At 45.4% G+C, this 10,598-nt stretch overlaps 1 pseudogene; it reads right to left on the bottom strand.

The window, feature by feature from the left end:
• The window catches only part of LOC140491337 (microtubule-associated protein RP/EB family member 1 pseudogene), a 59,631-nt pseudogene that overhangs the window by 18,096 nt on the left and 30,937 nt on the right, over window positions 1-10,598 (bottom strand).

The following is a 10,598-nucleotide window of genomic DNA, read 5'->3' as shown; positions in this document are numbered from 1 at the left end:
TAAACTAGTTTCCAAGCATATATCATAGTACAAAGAACAATACATCACAGGAACAGGCCCTTCAGCCCTCTAAGTCTGCGCTGACACATTTTGCTCTTCGATACTAAAACTGTTTACACTTACTGGATCCGTATCCTTCTATTGCCTTCCTATTCATGTATTAGTCCAGGTGTTTATTGAATGCTGCTATTGTGTCTGCTTCCACCACTTCCTCTGGCACTGCATCCAGGCAGTCACCCCTTTGTGTGCCAAACATGCCTCGCACATCTCTTTTAAACTCCACCCCCCCCACCCCCACAACCCTGCACCTCATTCTTCCCAGTTTATTCATGCCATTCACAATCTTTTAAGTTTCTTTCAGATTGCACATCAATCTCCTACATTCCAGTGAAAACAATCCCAGTCTATCCAGCCTTTCTTCATAGCTAAAATTCCCCCATATCAGGCAAATTCCAGGTAAATCTTTTCTGTACCCTCTCCAAAGCATCCACATCTTTCTGGTAGTGTGGTGACCAGTATTGTTCAAGTGTGGCCTAACTAAAGATCTAGAAAACTGCAACATAACTTGCCTTTCCTTATATTCAATGCCCCTTCTAAGGAAGGCAAGCATGCCATAGGCCTTTTTTACTATCTTGTCTACTTGCACTGCCATCTTCAGTGATCTGTAGACCTGCACACCCAGGTACCTCTGCATATCAATATTTCTAAGTGTTCTGCCATTCACTGTATAATTTCCACCTATACTTGACCTCCAAAATTCATCACTCACATTTGCCTGGATTAAACTTCATCTGCCATTTTTCTGCCCATTTCCTCCCACTCATCCATATCCTGTTGTATCCTCTGACAATCCTCTACACTATTTGCAATGCCACCGATCTTTGTATTGTCTGCAAAGTTACTAATTAGACCAGCTATGTTTTCCTCCATATGCCTGATCCCAATGGAACACCATTAGTCATAACCCTCCATTCTGAAAAGTATCCTTATACTGCCATCCTCTGTGTCGTACGACTAAGCCAGTTTTGTATCCATCTTGCCAGCTCACCCTGATACCTGATACCTTTCGTACCAGTGTGCCATGAGGGACCTTGTCAAAGGCTCTGCTGAAATCCATGTAGACAACATCATCTCCTCAAAAAACACGATCAAGTTAGTGAGGCATAATCTCCGCCGCACAAAACTATACTATCTCTAATATATCTTGTCCCTGAGAATCTTTTCCAATAATTTTCCTACTACCAACACAAGCCTCACAGACCTGGAATTTCCTTGGTTATCTCTGTTACCCTTCTTAAAGAACAGGACAACATCGGCTAATCTCCAGTCCTCTGTGACTCCACCTGTGGCCAAACAGGAAACAAAGATATCTGTCCAGCAATTTGTTCTCTTGCCTCCCACAATATTCTGGGATAGTTCCCAACAGAACCAAGGGCCCTATTTACCTTAATACCTTTTAAGACACACAACACCTCTTCCTTTTTAATAGCAACTTGGCTTAGAAATTCAACACACCCTTCCCTGAGATTATTCTCCACCAATTCATTCTCTCTGATGAATACCGACACAAAGTATGTGTTTAGGACCTCACTCACTTCTCTGGCTCCACACATAGATTCCCTCCTTTGTCCTTGAGTAGGCCAACCCTTTCCCTGGCTACCCTCTTGCTTTTTATATATGTATGAAAAGCCTTAAGATGCTCTTTAATTCTGTTTGCTAATTATCTTTCCTGATCTCTTCTTAGCCCTTTTATCTCCTTGTTTAAGTGTTTTTTCTTACTTTACTCATATACTTTAAGGACTTCATCAGTTCCCACCCTCCTAGACCTTACATATGCTTCCTTTATCTTTATGACTATGGTCATAATATCCCTAGTCATTCAAGGTTCACATAACTTGTCATAACTATTCTTCATTCTCACAGGAATGTGCCACTCCTGAATTCTTATCAACTGCCATTTGAGGTACATCCACGTCTGATATGGATTTCTCCTCAAACAGCCACCTCAAATCAAAATTCTCCAGTTCCTGCTTAATATTGTTGTAGTTTGCCTCCCTCCAATTTAACACCTTCACCCAAATAGCAGGGATGGTTGTTTAAAAGTGGAAGATGGATAAATGCAATATATTGCATTTTGGTACAGCATACAGGGGCAGGACTTATACAAGTAATGGTAGGTCTTAGGTAGTGTTGTAAGACAGAGGGATCCAGGATTTCAGGTACATGATTCTTTGACATTTGTGTCACATATAGACAGGAGGTTAAAAAGGCATTTTGCATGCTTGCCTTCATTGCTCAGACCTTTGAGTGTAGGTGTTGGACCCCTCTGGATTACTGTGTCCAGTTCTGGTTTCCCTGTTATTGGAAGAATATTATTAAGCTAAGGGTTCAGAAAAGGTATACCAGGATGTTGCTGGTTATGGAAGGTCTGAGTTATAAAGAAAGGCTTGGACTTTTTTCACTGGAGTGTAGGAGGTTTAGAGGTGACCTTTTTCGAGGTTTATAAAATCATGAAAGTCAGGGTTAATGGTAGATGTTATTTGCCTAGGATGGGAGATTTCAAGACTGGGAGAAAATTTTTAAGGTGAGAGGAGAGATATTTACAAAAGACATGAGGGGCTAATGCTTTACACAATAAGTGGTTCATGTATGGAATGAACTTTCTGAGGAACTGGTGGGTTATGGGCACAGTTACAACATTTAAAAGACACTTAGATAATAATATGAATAGGAAAGGTATAAGGGAAATGGGACAGGATCAGGCAGGTGGATCTAGTTTAGTTTAGCATTATGGTCAGCATGGACTGGTTGGACCGAAGGGTCTGTTTCCATGCTGTATGACTCTGAAACTTTATGAGAAAGAAAAATCAGGCAGAAAATTATGATCCTAGTGGACATTATGGAAAATGGCAGAAGACAACTAAGTTGTTGAGGTTTAATTACCCTTTGATGTTCTAATAGTTACATTGTTCAAGGTACTGAGAAGAATGGGATGGATATGCCTTACATACCTGCTAAAGTTGTCGTAGTAGTAACTTATTGTTACATTTATTTATGAAAATACAGTTAAATGTGTAAATTATAAAAATAAATCAATCATATAAAGATAGGACAAATTTTATTTATTGTTCCCTCCATAGCTTCTTTATTTCTTGACCCTGCAGCTACCTGAGATGAAGAGAGACTAGATTGGTTAGGACTGTATTCACTATAATTTAGAAAAATGAGGTGGGGCGCTCTCATAGAAACCTATAAAATTCTAACAGGACTAGACAGGATAAAGACGTTCCCGATGACTGGGGAGTCCAGAACCAAGGGTCACATTTTAAGCATAACAAGATAGTTCAAAGTTTGTGCGAAGATTTGTAGCTCGGGTGCTCGTTGTTGTGGTTCTGTTCACTGAGCTGGGAATTTGTGTTGCAGACGTTTCGCCCCCTGTCTAGGTGACATCCTCAGTGCTTGGGAGCCTCCTGTGAAGCGATTGTGTGATGTTTCCTCCGGCATTTATAGTGATTTGTATCTGCCACTTCCAGTTGTCAGTTCCAGCTGTCTGCTGCAGTGGCCGGTATATTGGGTCCAGGTCGATGTGCTTGTTGATTGAATAAGTGAATCAAGGTAGGTAGGCCACTTTGGACTGAGATGAGGTGACATTTCTTCGCTCAGAAAGTGGTGAGCTTTCAAATTCTCTGCCACAGAAAGCAGTCAAGATCAAAACATTGAACATTTTCAAGAAAGAGTCAGATATCATATTTGGGCTAAAAGGGATCAAAGGATTATGGGGAGAAAGCTAGAAGAGAGGACTGATTCAGCCATGATCATGATGAATGATGTGGCAGGCTCTAAGGGCCAAATGGCCAGCTACTGCTCCTGTTTCCCAGGTTCCTATGTTACTGAGGATAAAAGTGAATCACACCAAGTTCTTCAGTCACAGGAAAAAACAGTTATTTATTGTCACTGCAAATACACAGGAAGCCCAATTGGAACCTGGTTTATTACTGAACAATGGGGCCACTACTCCTGGAGAAAGAAGGCTAGTCCCATCCCACAGCAGACAGTTCCGCAGACTCTTTTCTGGGTCTGCTTTAGTTCTTCCTTTGTTTTCCCTTCTCTCCAGAAGCTTAATCACACACAACTGAACATTTTGTTTTCCCCATCACTCTGGTATTTCTTTCTCTATTAGCAACAACCAGTAAATCACCCGTGTAGCTAATCAGATATTTGCATGCAAAGCCTGTTAAGAGCAATGAAAACCACCAAAGGTTGGTGGATCTTTTCATATCCAGAAGTGCTCATACACACAACTGAACTTCTTTCCCCATCACCAAATCACCATGACTTTGCTTTGAAAGTGGTTATTACTGAAACCACGATTTCTCAGTAATAACCACTGCTAGTAAAAACACACATGTAGCCAATTGAGTATTTCCAAGCAAAGTCCATTGTGGGCAAAGCCAACTGAGGTGTGTAGGGACAGCTGGAAGGAACGATATCCAAATCTAAAGGCATTGATGGATACCGTATTCTCCCCCTCCAAGGACACTTGGACCCAAATGTAACTGTGGACAAGGGGCAGGCAGTCAGTAGAGATAACTTTCTTCAAGGCTCACTGCTTGGAGATGTTTATAGCCAGCCTGCAGGCCCAGGAGCAGACCCATGAGGAGATTCTCCAATCTGTCTGCACTTCTCTACATCAGGTGACCAAAGAATGGACTGAATTGCAACCAAAAACACATCAAAAGATTTCTCAAATAAGTGAAAAGGAAGTGCCAATGCCCACAACCATATACGTGGTCCATGGATTCAAGCGTACTACAAAATAAGCAGTAGGGATGGGAGTCCGTGAACTGCCAGTTATATGGGACTGCAGTGTGTAACACCCTCCACCTCAGGTCCCCAAGGGAAAGAGGGAGGACTCCTGCAATGAGAGTCCTTCACTGTGGATCCCCACTCTCCGTTGGTAAATAAGCACACCAAGGTGTGTCTGGTTGTAGATGTGAGCAGCAACACCTCTTCATAAGGTGAAAGGACAGTACACATAGTAAGGTGGCGGCACAGGTTGTGGGGCGCAGGTTCCTGATGGAGGTACAGGATCCTGGGGCTAATGTGAAATTCTGTCTGAGCAGGGGTACCGCAGACAGGATCCCACCGCATACCTCAACATCCTCCAACCCTGTCGATCTGAGCACCGCAGTTTAACAGACAACGGGTGGAATCTGTAACAAGCTGGACATTTATCTCCACCTTGCTAGCCAATTCCTGAGAAAGTGAGGATTGAATATGCTGGAGATCAGAGTCGACTCTCGCAACATCGACTCTCCTGCTCCTCGTATGCTGCCTGACCATCTGTGCTTTTCCAGCGCCACAGTTTTCAATTCCTGCGGGAACACCTAGTTCAGGCCTTTATAACCCAGCTCCCAGTTCCGGCTTCCCCTACCTAGCGCATCTCCAAAACTGGTCTCCCGCACAGCCATGGCCCTACCTATCATCAGCCATTCGAACAGGCAATTCCTGAGCGGTGGCTCTCTCACATTAGCTGTTACTTCTGCAGGAGGGAAGGCCCAGTGCAAGTCATCCATGTCCCAGGCATTGATCAGATTCTGGTAAAAGACAGAAGCATCTTGAGGTTGACCTGCAAACTCTTGTAGTCAATGAACAAGAGCTGTGTGTTGTACTGAAGTCGCGCACCTGGCAGAAAGAAATGTTGCTATGGCTCACCACCTAGCAGGAGGCTCAACGTAAAGGTATCGTTGCAAGGTCTGGAAACAGAAAGTAACCACCTGAGTGTGGAGGCACACGAGCAACTGGTTGCCCTCCTCAATAGGGAGACTCAGAACCTGTGCCATAGCACAGTGCATCTTTGTGTCCCAGAAGAAGTGAACCGTAGTTCTCTGGGTCAAAATGGGGAGGAGGAGATCATAGGAACCATCTGGGACAACATGGAGGTGGTCGCTTTAATCAGACACTCCACAATGATGAACAAACTCCAGGTGATGAACTGTACTCCTAACCCAAATTCTCAGAGTCCTGAGCAGATCTTCATGATCAATCATGTCAAATACCTTCTCCTGATCAAGGGACAGGAAGGCACTCAACAGACCAGTCCTCTGAGTCCTTCATCACCCAAGATAGTGTGGGTTTCCTGCAGGAAGCATTCTCCCGTTGTGGAGAACTGAGATATTCTGGAATCTGCGTTGTGACTTCCTGCTGTGGTTGATGTGGAGTTCAGCAGCACTGTGTACCTTCTCTTCAGTATGTGGCATGCAATGGCCTCAGGAGCTCCCCAAAGATCACCCTGCCTTGATGTTGGTCATTTGGGGCCATGCAGGGGGCCAACCAGAAGACCAGCTTGACCTGATTCCAGGGACCCATAGCCAGTTGGAGTCTGTCCCGCTGACTGAGATTTCTCCTGTGGGAGTTCCTGAGTTGCTCACTGGAATCCATACCCTCATTGGAGACTGATTCCACATCATCCCCAGTGCCTTCCACCAAGACCCCTCCCTTCTCTGGGCACGTGCCCTCCCACACCGACTCCTCCCCCCTCAAAACAGTTGGGGGTAGTCTGCCAATTCCAGCCAGCTCTATTCTCCAGTGACACCACACCCAAGATCATTACTGCCAGTGACACTACCTCCAGGATCATTACAGGCAATGATACCACCCCCAAGATCATTACGCCAGTGAAACACTCCTTCGGGTCATTACCCTCGACTCTGGCCCTGACTTGGGGCACCTGTGATGATGTGATAAAGACCTGTCTCAGGATCACCACACTGGGGTGACACAGGCATGACCACAGGGGCATTTTTGTGCTGGGTTGAGCCAGACAGGACTTTGAGCCTGGGGATAATGCAATTGGCTCTGGAGCGAGGGGACATGTCCTGGAGCCACTCCTCCAGGTACTACAAATTCTGAAGTGCCTTTTTCCCACCCAGACACCCTGCCAGAAGCTGTGGTGACAGCGACCTCTGGCTCAGGCCCTGTTTGTAAAGCTCCAGCCATTACCTTCTGGAGGATGAGGCAGGCATGGTGGAGTGGCGATGGTGGCCTTACATACAGGGCAGTTCCTTTGAAAGTGCACCACCTGCTTGTGAAGGTCATACTGCATGCCATCCACTGTCTAGGCGTGGTAGGTCACCCCCTGGTGGAGCACAGTGAAGGCTCCTTCTGTTTCCTCCTCCTGGGCCACGCTGATGAAGACCTGGCACCAGGAGTAGGTGAAAAAGTGAGGATTGCAGATGCTGGAGATCAGAATCAAGATTAGAGTGCTGCTGGAAAAGCACAGCAGGTCAGGCAGCATCCGAGGAGCAGGAAAATTGACATTTCAGGCAAAAGCCCTTAAATCAGGAATGTGGCTAGAAGCCTCCAGGGTGGAGAGATAAATGGGAGGGGTGTGGGGCTGGGGATAAGGTAGCTAAGAGTGCAATAGGTTAATAGAGGTGATAGGTCAGAGAGGAGGGTGGACCAGATAGGTGGGAAGGGAGATTGGTAGATAGGGCCAGTCATGGGGACAGTGCTGAGCTGGAAGGTTGGAACTGGGGTGAGGGGAAATGAGGAAACTGGCGAAGTCGACATTGATGCCGTGGGGCTGGAAGGTTTCGAGGTGGAAGATGAGGCATTCTTCCACCAGGCATCGGATGGTGAGGGAGTGGCGATGGAGAAGAGCCAGGACCTGCATGTCCTTGGCAGAGTGGGGGGGGGGGTGGAGTTGAAATGTTGGGCCATGGGGCAGTGGGGTTGATTGGTGCGGGTGTCCTGGAGCTGTTCCCTGAAGTGCTCTGCGAAAAGGCGTCTAGTCTCCCCCTTGTAAAGGGGACTGTATTGGGAGCAACAGATACAATAAATGACATTTGCACTCTAATCTTGATCAGGAGTCGTAGTCATGTCAGAGTCTGCTATCTTTCAACGTTGAGCGGGACGGGTGTTATCCTTGACATCACCTCCCTCAGCTACCATGGGTCGGGGAGGAGCACTTTGCTGGCAACATTGGCGATCATCAGCCTCTGTGCCTGATCTCCCAAGTTATCCACAGGCAGGGAGATCCCACCCACAGAGAGTCCTTCTCTCTGGCCAGCATCACCGTCTGCTCAGACTGAAGAGAAGAAACGGCCTTCCTGTACATTTGAGCTCGCAACAATGGTTGATGGACCAACAACACCAGCAATTGCCTTTTTACAGGCCTCAAATGGTCATGTCTAGGTGCACATAGCTTTTAACCAACAAACTTTTTGTCAATAGCCTGAGGGTGATGTGGCCAGAGCTGGCACTGAAGCAGCAGCAGTTACCCCAGTGTAGGTTTGCTGTGTTCCGCCAGTGACTCCGATGTTGAGGTCATCATTTTGGAAAATACCACGCCCATCCTGTGTGAAGAGAAAAGAAAGTATGTCCCAGACAAAGCAACGAGATCAGTTTCGGTCTCAATGAGTCCCAGACAGCAACAGCTACAGCATCTATCAGGTACAGACAGCAACAGCTACGGCCTCCATGAGGTTCAGACAGTCATAGCTACAGTCTCCATGAGGTCCATACAGCAATGGCTACAACTCTATCAGGTACAGACAGCAACAGCTACAGTCTCTGTGGGGTCCAGGCAGCAACACCAACCTGGTATGCAGCCGCAGTAGCAACACACCTTTCCAGGCTCCACTCACTGTGGGGCTCTGGACTCCAGGCCCCAACCTCTCAACGTTCTTCATCCAGGCTGCAGCATACTCGTCCTGGCCCCCATCCCTCAGCATGGGGCTAGTCCCTTCCCAGGACAGACTGTTCTGCAGACCCATCCCTGAGTCTGCTTTATACAGGGCTCAAGAGATGGCCTGTTACCAAGGGAACATATACTCAATGAGCTGCAGAGGGAGATTAATTAGCAATTCCCCCTGGGCCATGGGTTATCACAGATTAGAATGTTGAAAATTGTGAAGTTGGTCACTTTCCCAGGAAGAATATAAGTGGAGCAAAACATAAATGAAGAATGGCTGCCAAATTCCAAGTTGTACAGCGATCTGGTGGATGGGTCACAAAAAGTTAATACTGTGCAATAACCAAGAAGGTTAATGAAATGCTGTCATTATTTGAGAGGGATTAAACATATAACTGAGGACTTCAGTCACACTTTAGTTATGCAGAGCATTAGGGAGACCACATCTTGGACACTGTCCAGTTTTGGTCTCCTTATTAAGGAAGGCTGTAAATGTGGGTTCAGGGGACGTTTATTAGATTGACATCTGGAATGAGTAGATTGTTTTCAAAGGATAGTTTGGACAAATTGGGCTTGTTTTCACCGGCGTTTGGAAAAGTGAGTGGTGACTTGAACTGAGTGTATAACGTGCATGTGGAAAGGATGCTCCCTCTTGTGGGTAAGTCCAGGGCTAAGGGTATTTTTTATAAATTACATGTCGCTCTTTCAGGACAGGGATGAGGAGAAATGTTCTCTCTCTCTGAGTGACTCCACAACTCTCTGCCTCAGAGAGCAATGGAAGCAGGATCATTCAATATTTTCAAGGCAGATGCTTATTAGGAAGGGGAATTAGGGTTGGCTAGGTGGAAATGTGGAATTTGAAACACAAACAAAGCAGCCAAGATTTTACGGAATGGCGGAGCAGGCTGGAGAAGCTGAATGGTCATGTCAGCTCCTAATTCCTATGTTTGCACATTTCAGTCTCTGATTTTATCGTTACATCTGGTGGGATCCCAGCTGTTGTTACTGGACAAGTCAGACACCTAGTCCGAAATCTGCTGTAATAGATCATATGTTGTTTTGGTTTTATTAAATAAGGTGGTCTTTCACTGAAACACAAACACACAATGCTGCAGTTATTTTTAAAAATGAAACAGAAGTTTATTACTCAAAAGAAGACAAAATAGACTATCAAATTATTTACATTTTCCCACAATTTCAAAGGTTTTGAAACACACTCTTAAAATACAATCCCACCTATTCCAACAGCATGCCTTTACTCAAATGCCAGACAGAATTTCCTTTTCGAAATACCTCCACTTTAACTTAACTGTTGCTTTCAATTCCTCAAGAGTTTGATAGCTTCTTCCTTAAGTATTCACATGACTGAGCTTAGACTTTCTTGGCTTTGAATAAGCCCTTCAGTGTTCTAAACAAACACTCCTGATCTGAAACTTTCAAACTAAAATCCTTACACCAAGATAACTCATTTTCTAATCTTTCAGAACTATTTCCTTTTCCTGGGAGGAACTGTTTGGAAGCAAAAAAACACAACAAGGAATACTCAATGAATGGCAGGACACAAGGAGGTTCAGAGGACTACAGGGATCATGGGATGCTTGTCCACAGATCCCTGAAGGTGTCTGGCAGTTTAATAGGCAAGTTAAAGGCAAGTGTACCACACGCCTTCTTATCAGTTGCTGTATAGATTAAAAGTGCAAGGAGGTTGTGTTGAAGCTATGCAGAACTTTGGTGAGGCCACAGCTGGAGTACTGCGTGCAGTTCTGGTCACCACACTATAGGGAAGTTGTGATTATATTGGAGAGGTTGCAGAGGAGATTCACCAGGATAATGCCTGGGATGGTGCATTTCAGCAATGAGCAGAGACTGGATAGGCTCAGGTTGTCTTTCTTTAGTGCACAGA

Source organism: Chiloscyllium punctatum, chromosome 19 (genome assembly GCF_047496795.1).
Source record: "Chiloscyllium punctatum isolate Juve2018m chromosome 19, sChiPun1.3, whole genome shotgun sequence".
NCBI lineage: Eukaryota > Metazoa > Chordata > Chondrichthyes > Orectolobiformes > Hemiscylliidae > Chiloscyllium > Chiloscyllium punctatum.
The sequence above is the reverse complement of the archived record's forward strand: the minus strand, read 5'-3'. Positions and strand labels throughout refer to the sequence as shown.